Source organism: Lagenorhynchus albirostris, chromosome 18, assembly GCF_949774975.1.
Source record: "Lagenorhynchus albirostris chromosome 18, mLagAlb1.1, whole genome shotgun sequence".
Classification (NCBI taxonomy): domain Eukaryota; kingdom Metazoa; phylum Chordata; class Mammalia; order Artiodactyla; family Delphinidae; genus Lagenorhynchus; species Lagenorhynchus albirostris.
The window spans coordinates 35,204,487-35,218,984 of NC_083112.1; positions in this window are offsets into that span (position 1 = coordinate 35,204,487).

Consider the following 14,498-nt stretch of genomic DNA (forward strand, 5'->3'; position numbering starts at 1 on the left):
TTGAAGACTCATCAATATAATTCTCCTCTTGATGCCTCTCCTTTCATTTTTATTGTTTCAGTTTCTTCTTTCTGTACTTTCTACACAATTATTTCTTTCAATTCTATTATTTTTTTCTATATATTATTTCTAAAGAATCTCAAATCATAGATACCACAGTTTTATAAAAATGTACAAGTATTTTTTTTCATTATGCACATTAAAAATGTCATTTTTGACTTACAGACCATTTCTATTTCTTTATGAATTCTTTTTCTTTTAGATAATATTGAGGTAGATCCCTGTCTAAGAAAAGGAGTAGAGAGCAGATGACAATAAATGTTTTATTCAGTTAATTTTCAAGAATCCATGGGTATTTACAATCATGTTTTCCTCAGAACTAACTCTCTGAAGTTAAATCATAGAATAAAATGGACTACTAAGACTTCAGTGCTAGAAAAATTGAAACTGCATTCAGGAAGTTCAAATTGCAGGCCTAATGCAGAATACTAAATGAGCAGAAGATAAGAAAATTGAGTTAATCTTTAGAGTAATTGGAGATAGACTGGAGGAAGACTAAAATTTAGAGATTATCCAGATGAAATTTCTGGGCTGTATGTCAATTGACAACATACATTGATAATGCAGGTTAAAATATGCAAATTTACTTGGGATATGGTATTGTTGGTTATAAACATTTTACATCAATGTTTGCAGGAAGGGATCAGTGTGGTATGGTACTTACAGAAGATCTAGATCAATAATTCTGAAAATGCTGAAAAGTAATAAAAAATTTGTATGGTTTCCATCATTGTTTTGATCTTTAGGTTAATAATCTAGAAAAGAATAATAACGACCTCTCCTGTTTTTCAAAATTATTTCTCCCCACAATATTCATTACACCAAGCTCTTTCCTGACCCAGGGTCTTTGCACATAACATTTCTTTTTTCTTCTTGCTTTTCCCATGGCTTGCTTCTCCTCATCCATCAGGATTCTGCTTTGCTATCAGTCTGCAGAGTCCTGATTTCCTCTTGAGAATCAAAACAATTTATAAAGCGAGATAACATATAGCAAAGTGCTTTAAAAAAATACAAACCTAGCACTGTAATTTATACCCATTTACTAAATGCCAATTCTGATGTTAAATTCCTAAATTAAATTAACACCTCTATATGAAAGCAAGTATTAATACTACCCAGCTTATTTCTGAAACTTATTATGGAATGATCCTTGGCTATATTATCGAGTTTTCTGATGGAGAAAAAAATATCCCTGATGATGTATTTCTTTCTTTGGTCCTTGCCATTTTCCAATCTAATCAAGCTAACTTTTAAAAAAATCTTCAGTGTTTCATTATTTCACTACTTAAACCCTTCACTAATTTTCCAATTTAGGTACAATTTTAAAAAAGAACTCTGTGGCTTCCCTGGTGACGCAGAGGCTAAGAATCTGCCTGCCAATGCAGGGGATACAGGTTTGGGCCCTGGTCCAGGAAGATCCCACATGCCACGGAACAACTAAGCCCGTGTGCCACAAATTCTGAAGCCCGCGCACCACAACTACTGAAGTCTGTGCACCTAGAGCCCGGGCTCTGCAACAAGAGAAGCCACGCAATGAGAAGCCCGTGTGCCGTAGCGAGGAGTAGCCCCCACTCGACGTAACTGGAGAAAGCTTGCGCGCAGCAATGAAGAACAAACACAGCCAAAAATAAATAAATAAATTAAAAAAACAAAAACAAACAAAAAACTCCATACTGTGAATTATAGGATAACGTCATCTCAGCCTTCTCCACCTTACATGTTCAATAAGAGTGACTTTTATATTCCTCCAATGTCCCATGCTCTTTGCTAAGTGGCTTTCAGCTGCTATTCTCTTCCTGGTTTTCTCTTTCTCCTGCTCTTGTGTTGATTGGGTTTTCCACTTTTTCATTTTATCTTTCTTCTGATCTTTTCATCCATTTTATATATATATTATATATATATATACACACATACATACACACACATATGTGTATTTCTATCATTCAGATGGGTTCTAAGGTCAACTTTATAGGAACACTTCCCTAAGGATTCTACATAAAATAGAGAACTGTCTGTGCAATGTCTTTTGCTATTTTACCCTCTTGATCACTTCATAACACTTACCAAAATGTTTGGGTTTGTTTTTTGTTTGTTTAGTTGTTTATAGCTTTTGTCTCCAAATAAAGTGTAAGTTCTGTGTGGACAGCGAGAAGCCCCCTTCACTATGCACGTTATAGGCACATAACTAGTGCTCAATAAATATTTGTTCCCTGACTGAATAGATTCCAACAGTTTGATGACACTAAATCCAATAGTTAATCATTTCTATCTAACAGCCTAAATTATTATTAGGAAGTTAGATATTTCAGTATTGGACAGTCTTTGTCTACCTGAATGGCAGATTAGTCAAATCACTTATTTTATTGAAGATCATGAGTAGATCTTTCCTTATCGATAAATTCATTTTCTTAACTCTAATTCTCCTGGACCTTCTGACATCATTGAAACCAGCTGCCAACATCATCTTAAAATTTCCTTCTCCACTGTCTTCTCTTGGAATACCCTATTGAAAGGGGACATAGTAGAGGTTGTATGTGTCAATGACACCCCCAAAAATGTCACAATCTCAGTAGCAATAATAAAACAATGACAATTAAAGCATTACAGCTGTGCAGAATTCAGTATCTTCTGTGAATTGACTCCATTTAAAGTTTTGAAACTTTTTTTAATATCTAGCAAGTGATATCTACCCCATAAGCTGACCTAATCTCTGTCAAAAAGAAATAAATGTCAAATTATTTGTTTCTACTTTCATGTTGTTGGCTATATTGTTCTTTATGATTTGATTCCCTTTCAAACTTTGTGTGTTCATGCACCTATAAATTTACATATACACACATATGTATACAAATGTGTCTGAATAGAAAATAATAAATTCATACTGTGATAACTGCTTTACTCTATGGCTTTATTGAAGAACAATACCCCCAGCAAAGGAAAAGAGGCTTTCAAATGTATTATGAAACACAATCTTTTGTAAAGGAAGTAGACAATATTAGAAGTTACGTTCCATATGAAAATTAAAATTTTACAATTCTCGATTACCTATAAAATTCTCTTGTTAATCAAAGAAATAGACTCAGCAGTGGCTGATAGAGTCTGTAGTACTTTGTGATTATTAATTTGGCTTCTCCATGCTTTATATTTGCATGTTTGGGAAACAGGCATGTGAAGTAATTATGAAAAATAAGCTGCAAAATCTGTATGTACATTATAAGAATTAGAAAACTATACGAAACATCATATGTTGTGAGTTAGTCATAATTTAAAATCTTTGTGTGTGTGTGTGTTTTCTACCAAAATGGGTCCCTATTTCCTTCATATCACAGGACTAAGGACACAGCCAATTCTCAATACTAATTGATTGATTTATTAAAATCTCCTGTGGTTTCAATTAGCTCTGCATGGCTAGACATTTTTGTGAGTCAGAAATCCATAGTCTGGGTTTTCAATGCTTATATGGAAGTATAGATTTGTAGCAGTAGGTCCAAAATGATGAATGAATCTTCTAGTAAGCTTGTTCTATTGGATGTAAGTGTCAATCTTAGATTCTCCAGTCAGTAATCTAGAAAGTCAGAAAATTTGAAGTCTATCCTGTGATATAAATTGTTGTAGTAGTCTATTATATTCACAAAAACAGCATTAGTAAATGAAGAAATATTCAATTGTTGAAAGTTTGTTTCTTCAAAGCAAATTAAATTTTTAATTTTTTTAGGAAATATAGCTAACATTCCTATGCAAGACCAGCAGTTTGACTAGAAAACACACTTGACTAAATTTTTACTACAAATAAAAACACGATGATGCCTTTTAATACATCATATCTGGTGGTTAATATACATAAATTCTATGTTTCCTCAGTAAAATTGTTTCACTCACACTATTAGGAATTCATGTATTGCACCAGAATTCCCCTTAATTCATCACAGTCCAATGCCTATAATATTTTTGTAATCTCTAAATCACTTTATTCATTAACTTCTCACCATCTTTCCCACTCATGTGAGAGTAAAATTAACTTAAGTGATTTGTCAACTGAAACAAGTATTTTTAGTACATTTTTCCTACTTGATTTTAGATTATAACATTTATACAGACATTTATGATACTGGCTATTCTTACAATAAAATTATGTAAAAAAGAAAAAAGATTTTCAATTGCTGTCATTCACTTGCAAAACCCCTAGGTCACCGAGAAAAGCAATGTTGTGATTAATCAGGAATCCATATATTGTGAATACTCAAGTGTACAGTAAGTTCTATTTTTTACAGAATATTTGTGAATGTTACAAGACCAAATTATTGAAAGTTTTATTTCCAAAATTCTGTCTACACCAAGATAGTTTATTAAATTCACACATAATTTCAAAATAAATATAGATAGGTACAATTACCTAAGCACCAGCAAAGTTCTAGTTGGTTGGCAGGTTTTATTTTCTTTGATCCACACAAAAATCTAACGAAGTAGCCCTCCCTTAACATCCATTTTGCAGATGAGGAAGCTGAGACTCAAAGAAGTTAAGAGTGTTGCTCAAAGCCATACAGCTAATAAGTAGCAGAGAAGCCTTTGGATCATAATTTGATTTCAAAGCCTGTGAAGTTTCCAATCTGCAATATTGCTTCTTAATCAAAATGCAAACAGGAGGAATAGTGCACATAAACCTTTGCAAGTATTTAATAAAACTGTAATAAATTTCTTGCTAGATATTCTATTTTCTCAATCAATAATATACTTATGCTCCCATGGCATACTGCATATGGCTGTATTATGCTATTAATATTATTATTTATTATATTATTATTATTTTGTTATTAATTATTGTAATACTTAATGGTTTAGAATCATTCTCTTACAATTCTATCTCTTTATTAGGCTATATGTATTTGTATTTGTATTTTCATTACCTGCCACTGTACTGCCATTTTAACAGTACTCAATAAGCATTTATCAATGGATGAAATAACAGAAAGATAGATCAATGGAACAGGATAGAAAGCCCAGAGATAAACCCAAGCACATATGGACACCTTACCTTTGATAAAGGTGGCAGGAATGTGCAGTGGAGAAAGGACAGCCTCTTCAATAAGTGGTGCTGGGAGAACTGGACACATACATGTAAAAGTATGAGATTAGATCACTCCCTAACACCATACACAAAAATAAGCTCAAAATGGATTAAAGACCTAAATGTGAGGCCAGAAACTATCAAACTCTTAGAAGATAACATAGGCAGAACACTCTATGACATAAATCACAGCAAGATCCTTTCTGACCCACCTCCTAGAGTAATGGAAATAAAAACAAAAATAAACAAATGGGACCTAATGAAATTTCAAAGCTTTTGCACAGCAAAGGAAACCATAAATAAGACTAAAAGACAACCCTCAGAATGGGAGAAAATATTTGCAAATGAAGCAACTGACAAGGGATTAATCTCCAAAATTTACAAGCAGCTCATGCAGCTCAATAACAAAAAAACAAACAACCCAATCCAAAAATGGGCAGAAGACCTAAATAGACATTTCCCCAAAGAAGATATACAGACTGCCAACAAACACATGAAAGAATGCTCAACATCACTAATCATTAGAGAAATGCAAATCAAAACTACAATGAGATATCATCTCACACCAGTCAGAATGGCCATCATCAAAAAATCTAGAAACAATAAATGCTGGAGAGGGTGTGGAGAAAAGGGAACACTCTTGCACTGCTGGTGGGAATGTGAATTGGTTCAGCCACTATGGAGAACAGTATGGAGGTTCCTTAAAAAACTACAAATAGAACTACCATATGACCCAGCAATCCCACTACTGGGCATATACCCTGAGAAAACCAAAATTCAAAAAGAGTCATGTACCAAAATGTTCATTGCAGCTCTATTTACAATAGCCCGGAGATGGAAACAACCTAAGTGCCCATCATCGGATGAATGGATAAAGAAGATGTGGCACATATATACAATGGAATATTACTCAGCCATAAAAAGAAACGAAATTGAGCTATTTGTAATGAGGTGGATGGACCTAGAGTCTGTCATACAGAGTGAAGTAAGTCAGAAAGAAAAAGACAAATACCGTATGCTAACACATATATATGGAATTTAAGAAAAAAAATGTCATGAAGTACCTAGGGGTAAGACAGGAATAAAGACGCAGACCTACTGGAGAACAGAATTGAGGATATGGGGAGGGGGAAGGGTGAGCTGTGACAGGGCGAGAGAGAGTCATGGACATATACACACTAACAAACGTAGTAAGGTAGATAGCTAGTGGGAAGCAGCCACATGGCACAGGGATATTGGCTCGGTGCTTTGTGACCGCCTGGAGGGGTGGGATAGGGAGGGTGGGAGGGAGGGAGACGCAAGAGGGAAGACATATGGGAACATATGTATATGTATAACTGATTCACTTTGTTATAAAGCAGAAACTAACACACCATTGTAAAGCAATTATACCCCAATAAAGATGTTAAAAAAAAAAACTTTCAACTTTTTTTAAATTAAACTTCCTTTTCCTTTAGAATCTAAATCATAAACTCATCAGAAACCATCCCTCAAAAGGGTATGGTGCAAAATTTAATATGTGTTAGTCCTATGCCCTTAGGATAAACTTAATCATATACACAATAACCTATGTGTAGTAACATTGGGTAACGTGGTGAAAGGGATTAAAAAATATAGAAAAGGATCCATTCACTCAGAAATAATCCATATTTTGTTCTGCCAACATGCCTGTAATTTTCTAAATTACGTTCAACCTGAGAGTATGATAGTAGTTTTAAAAAAAATTTTAACAGTAGAAACTCTTCAGATATCTAAACTCATGCAGAACCCTATTTATAAAACAGATAAAAGCAAGATTGTCTTTATTCAAACTGGAGAGCCCACCCTAGGCTGTGACTGCTTGTGCTGCCCCTAATATTTCTAGCAACCCCTAAAGAATGGTAAAGAATTTTGAGTATCTCTTGGGTCAAATTTTTAAAACCTGGGGAAAAGCATGGTTATTTACTAAATCTTGATGAAATACAAATTATTTTATCTGGTTGAAACTGCCCATTAATACCTGAGGATGACCTTAGTTATGTGAGCATCCAACATCAATGAACAAGACCAGAAAAAATGGAGGAAGAGATTATCTTTGGGCAGCAAAAATAGGATTAGACATTATAAAACAGAATCTAGAAGGAAAAAAAAGGACTGTGAGCTTTTAGAAAACTCTATGTCCTAGAAATGCAAGACGTTCCCAGAACTCCTGGTGCACACTTCTATCCTCTCTTATCACCTTTATTGCCATAGCATCCTAATGTCTCTTTTCCCTACTTTGCTTTCTTCTGTTTATTCTAAACATGGCTGCCAGGGTGTTCTTAGGAAATAAAAGCCAGATGCCATCACACCAATGCTCCACATCTTCCAATGACTTCCCATCTCTTTCAGAATAAAAACGAACCTTCCTGGACTGGCCTGTAAGATCCTACAAGCAACCTGGTGCTTGCTGCCTCTATGAGCTCATCTCCAACTTGGTTCCCCTTTGCTGACTCAGCTCCAGGTTGTATGGTCCCTCAAATATTCCAAATGTACTGTATCTCAGGGCTCTGGCTTTTCTATTCCCTTTGCCTAGGGTACTGTCCAATGTACATGAACAACATCTGCTTTCACTTCCTTCTGGACACTGCTGAAGTGTTCACCTTCCAGTGGGGTTTGGCCTTTCAGACTACTTAAATTTCAACCCCCCTCACTTTAAAACTTTCTACCTCCCGTGTGTGATACTATCTTCATAGATGTCTTCATCATCTGATATACTTATTTACTTGTTGAATTTTAATTTATATCCCTCACTTCAAAAATTTAAGTTAAGTGGCGGCACGGATTTTAGTTTACATTTTTATTTTAATTGTCACATCCCTATCACTTTGAATAGGGCCTGGCACATAGTAGATGCTCAATTAAAAAAAAATATATATATATGTTTGTAAATGAAGCAATGCATGGGTGGATGATTTTTTTGTTTCTAATGTAACTATAGTTTATAAATTTAAATGTAAAGACTTTTAAAATAAATTTTAATAATTACAATGAAAATTTGTCTAAATATATTGCACATTGCCCTGCCTCTTTCTTAAAATGAATATGCAGAATATATGCTGAAATAGTTTAGTATTTTAGAATCATTTAGTAATATGGCTGATATTCCAGAAACCACTTTTTTTTTTTTTTTATTGCGGTACATGGGCCTCTCACTGTTGTGGCCTCTCCCGTTGTGGAGCACAGGCTCTGGACGCGCAGGCTCAGCGGCTATGGCTCATGGGCACAGCCGCTCCGTGGCATGTGGGATCCTCCCAGACCGGGGCACTAACCCGTGTCCCCTGCATCTCTCCCCTGTTGAGAGGTGGACTCTCAACCACTGCACCACCAGGGGAGCCCCAGAAACCACTCTTATAATTCTATTTGCTCTTACATAAAATAACTCCAGACACAATTTTATAGTACCTTTGTTTAAATATGTTTTTTTCTCTCTCCTTCACTAGTGCTATTTTTTCCCCATTCCCCAAATTTGTCATTATTATTAATTCAAAAAGTGTATATTAATTTCCCATGCCATGATTGGCACTGTGTTAGGTACTGTGAATTCAATATTAAATAAGATATGTTCTCTGCCCTCTAGAACCATTCTAGCCTAGTAAAATAATCTCTATTTTTCCAGAAATTATTGTCTCAAAGGAGACATTATTTTTGTTTTCAAGTCTAGACACACACACACACACACAGACAAATACACACTAGTATTAAAAAGTTCACCTTTGAGAATGCTAGAAATTTCTCTTTTATTAGAGCAGAGCAAATGTATAGATAATTATGAACCTCCAAACTCTGAATCACACAATTCATGAAAGGATATTGAGAATACCAACCCATAATGAGTGTATCCTTTTTTAAAATGTATTCTTGTACATAACAGGAGGAAGTATATATAGCTCTGGAAAAGTGTCTGAGATAGATAATAAAAGAAAATACCTGTGACAAGTAAAGTTTTAAATTTATTTTTCTTATATTAAGTCTTTTATAATGCCTACCTAATAAGATTTTTATAAGGATTAAATGAAAAAGTTGTCTGGCATTTAATAAAATGTTACAAAATTACAGTTCTTATCTTAGTTTCCCAGATCATTATTTAAGAAGAAAATAATGATAACATTAAAAATTCTATATTTTTATCAATTTGAGAAAATATTCAATATTTAATCTGAGTCTATCTAGAATGAATAGATTTAAAGAATCTAGTATAATCTACAATTGTATCTTTTGTTTTCTCACTGTCATCTTTATAATTTTGTCCTAAAAGTATACACAAAAACTTAATTAGACTCTGTAGTATTATGATTTCCAGATTTATCTAACCTAATATTTTTCAGACTTTACAGTATGCCTATATTCAACACATGTCAAATTTCCCCTATTCTATAAGAAAGTGAGATTTTCCATCTTTCATGATGGCTAACAACCAGTGTAGCATAGGAAGAGAGAGGTCCCTGTAGACACAGGAGATAGGTTCTAGGGCAGGGATCCCTTGGTTAGCTCCCTACAAGGTTGACAAGTAATGTTCTTTTGGACTGGGGACCAAAAGACATCTTGATTGGTAGTAAGAGTCATGAAAATATACCAAATACTTAGTGTTATGATATTCAAATTAGAAACTTATTTACTCGTAGTTAATGTTCAGAAGGAATCTGATTTCTCAGAATAAACTTCTTGAATCTCTTTGAGTATGTAATTTACTTGAAATAAAGTCACAGTATTATTTCTAAAACAGAGTTTGCATAAAATGTTGTTCTCAGCTGTTACACGTTCACATGTTACTCCTGGGAAAAGGAGCATTTGTAAACTATGTGTAATTTATGTTGTATACCTACTCAAAACTGTGATAAGGCATATGGAATCTCAGTTTCTTAAGCCATGCTTTTTTGACCCTAGATTTTTAAAAGATCTGGTAATAATGCAGATGAAAGCAAATACAAAAGTTTGGCAGATGTGTCTCCAGATAGAAAGAGAGACTGAAGTATAGACACCTGACATAAGAAAATCTTTTACAGTTTTCAAAAACCCACGTCCAAATGAGACATGAGACAATAAAATATCATCCACAAAGTTCATTCAGGGTTGGCTTAAAAGAAGAGGGAATTTTCAGGTCTCCTAACCAGGAAAAAAATAATTGCAACTGTGTTGAAACTAATATTTAATTTTTTTGTTATTTTATTCATTTTTACATGGACATGATAAAGTCTATAACTTTCAAGTCTGTATTGTATACACTATAATCTTACTATTTTATTTTGTTCTTAATGGTTAAAACTTCAGAGGTCACTCAGATTACCTCACAATGATAATGGAAAATTTAAATAAAACATGCAAAATAATGAAATTACTTTATACTATGTAAATAACACTTTTGGAAATATAAAGTATTAGTTAAGCAGTTTTCTTTTTAAAAGATTTCAGTTTTATACAAATGAGTATTATGATATCCCCAAATGTTTTTTACAGTAGAAAACATTCTTGAAAAATAATTACATATATTAAATATTTCTATTTCTATATTAAATATACCTATCTTTACCTATATATTTATATTTATATAGTTATAGAAATATTTCCATAAAAGAAGTAGGCTTTCTTTAATCATATCATATTGCCCTGAGCAGTGCAATTAACCAGAGGACCTAGTCAAATGTCAAAATAGTGAATTTTCACTTTTGATATTCTGCACACAATTTTGGGAATAAAAAGATACTTAAATGAAACCTGGGTCATCATTAATATGAATGCATCCTTTTAGTGCCATTTTGAATTCCTACATTCAAGCAATTAACTCAGAAATTTATGTATGAGAAGTTCTCAAGTATATACATTTATTACCTGATTCAAATCAAAAGGTCAAATAGGCCAAAGAGGTAGAGTGGATTAAAATGGTCCCTGAGGATCAATTAACACCTACAAATGTTTAGTAAGCAGTCACTTAATTGCTACTGAACTAAACTATACACACGGTAATGAAGATTAATAGACTCTGAACAGGTTATGTTTATTTGCTTTAAGAAGTAGAAGTTCTTGATATTATACATTGATATTATACATGAGCTCACTTAATATTAGTGCTATATGGTATTGTTTCATTCATTTTCAGAAAGAAAGTGTCATTAAAGAACTACCTTAATTTCCACATCCACAACCATTCATTTTAAATAATATTTTCTAATAATGTACATAGAAATGTTTCACTAAAATAGAACAAAGATGAACAAAAAAAATCAAAAATATAGGAGACTTTGAGGCCTGAACTTTCTAATTGGATAATACTTAGCCATTCAAATGCTTTTGTTGAGTATTATTATGTAGAGGCAACTTACTAGACATTGTAGAAGTACTGTCAAGATTTAGGAGGATCACAATTTACTTTACCTGGGGTAAACACACATCTAATTGAGTGTGTTTAGAAAATGATTGGTAAAAGAGAAAATTTTCCACCAAGAAAATGCTTGGATCCACATCCAATTTTGTTTATTGGTTAAATGCTTGAGTTGTAGGAACTTTCAGTTCCTACAGTTTCATATTTAACATTCATGTTGAATTTAATTATGTGAAGAGTTTTATCTATGTGTATAGTAGTAAATGTTTGAGCATCCTCTGGATTTTCAGGATCCTGATTAAACCTTTTTGATAAGATTTTGTCAGGAAACTATGGCAATTAGGGTCATTTGAAAGACCCTAATTGACTGAAATGACAGTTCAATTTAATTAAACAGGATTAGAAAAATTGAATTGATTTTGTCTTTAAAGGAAAGTGTAATGTGATTGTTAGAATACTTAAAAAGTGAAATTTATTATGTCTATGCCCTGTTCCTTATAATCTTGGTTATCTTAAATCATAATTTAATCGACTCAGAAGTAGATTACAAATTATAACTGGCTAAAATATCATCCTTTGTTAGCTGTTACAGCCAGCTGCAAGGAACCTAATTCTTCCATATTTGCTACTACTTGGCATTAGACCTAATGTGCTGTAAGTGCTAAGTTAAATTTTTTTAGTTTGAGTAGTGGATAAATAAATGAATGAGTGCATATCTGACAAGGCATATTTTTTTCAAGGAGCTTTCTAACAATATGTAAATGTTAGTCATGCTATCTTAGTAAATTATTTTTTCTTTTCCTTCCTTCCTCCTTCTCTCTCTCTCTCTTTCTTTCTCCTTCATTTTCCTTCCTTTCCTCCTTCCTTCCTTTATTACTTCATCTTTCCTTTCTTCCTTCCTTCCATCTCAATAATAGAATATAACACTAAAATTAAAAAATATATATATAATCAATATATAATCACCATCTGTTAAAAATGACAATATTTTAATTCATGTTCCTTTATACTAAAACTCAATATTACATTTCTTTTGGGTCATAGAAGTTACTGACCTTTGAACAGATAACTTTTAAACTGTATGATAATATCAGAATTGCAAAGTAAAAGGGAATACAAAATGGAATTTTAGAATAACAACAAAAATGAATTTTATATTACAGTTTTTAAAGTTATAGGTACTAATTAAGGAAAAAACTATAGATATAACAGACATATCACTTATGCTATATTATATTATATTTATAAAATATAAATATATTTGTATTATACATTTTATATTACTTAAGTTAAATTACATCAATTTAGAAAATCCATGAAGCCTCAATTTCTACAAAAGTCAGTTAATTATATACATTTCATATTTCTATATTACCTCTGATGGAAAGTTTTCTCTGCCCTGTTTGTGATGTGTAATTTCATACACTGTTTTCTTCCCTAAGGGAAATACTTACTTGATTCAGTTCTTGGATAAAAATGATCTGTCACCATTGTTTGCTTTAAAGGGCTTTTTACTTTTTTTTATTTAAACACTGAATACTGAAAGAAAAAATCAAGGCACAGGGGATTGCAGTCCAGCTGTTGTGGCATAAATCAATATTTAAAATGCACAATAGTGATTTTTCTTCCTCTAAAGTAGGGATTTTGTGTGCTTAATTTCTTGTTTTATTAAAATGTCCAACTTTGTCTAGGAAGGACTGAAAATTTAGCTTCAGTTTCTGTTTAAATTTACTGCTCAACAATGGGGTAACAGAACAGGAATATAACTGCACTTTAATATTTGATTTCTGTCTTTCCGTGCCCTGTTGGGGGTTGCTGAAGCTTTGGATTTCATAAATTTCTGTGAATTTCATTTCATTAAACAACCATATTCCTTGTTGAGTTAAGGAAACTACTATTTCTTTGACCCCAGTTTAGCTTTAGCAAAGGTGCCTGGGTTCTATTTTAATTGCTCATTAAAGGAAAAGCTGAAAAATTTCTAAGTAGTCATAGCTAGAAAGGGATCATAATCCTCATCATTCTAAATATAAGGAAAAACACATCTTTCCTTCTTCAAACAAGAGATTTTTGCAGAATAGTAGCCTTTGGATATACTCATTTATTGCCTAAATTCTTCCATACATTTTATATCATGATTTATGTACTAGAAGGTTATGCCTTGAAATTTTATTTTATTTTATTACACTTCTTGGTTTACAGAACAGCTTTCATTCTAAGGCGACGCACCAAATACACTGATTTTGCAAAACTCGTCCCCTGCGCTAAGATGCCCATCTTCAGATTTCTACTGCGTGCCTCTGGCCCCCAGGGTGAAGCACTGCCTGAGTGCATTAATGGCAGAATCACAATGTAATTGTCAGAATGGTGGCATCATCACACTTTGACGCCAACATCCTCCTTTCTTTCTTCTCACTACAGAGAAACTAAGGCTAAAGGTTAAAGGATGTGGCTTATTAAATAATTCAAGCCATTAACCTGCAACCTGAAAACCGATGGCAGCCTGTTAAGTTTACGCTGCCATGATTCATGTTTGGTGTCTACTGATGCTAAAGCATATTGCCTGTTTGCTTTACTTTTATTGCTACATAGTAATGTAGTGAGGAAAGAGAATGAACAAAGGTGACAGGACCCACGCAAGGGGACAATAAGAGCAGCAGACACACTTGCATAAAGAAGATTGAAGCCTTCCCTCCCTCCCTCCATCTCTCCGTATAGGCCCCAGTGCACATCTGCGTCACTGACGCTGGAGGAGGAGGCGCTGAGGCAGAGAGAAAATTGTACTGTGAGGACCTTGACAGCTTTACCGGCGCGGGCTTTTCTTTTTGCCTTCCTATATTTTCTGGAATAGATTTTTTTTTTCTCTTTTACAAACTGACTAGACAAAACCACCCCTTCTCGCCTTGCAGAAGGCATTTGACTTTCTCAGAGGTATCCGCAAGCTCTCAGAGCATCCTCCGAGAGACCAGTGACAGGAGCGCAGGTGCAACGAGAAGGCGGAGGGGAGGGGGGTGCGCTTCTTCGCGACTTGGGGATCTT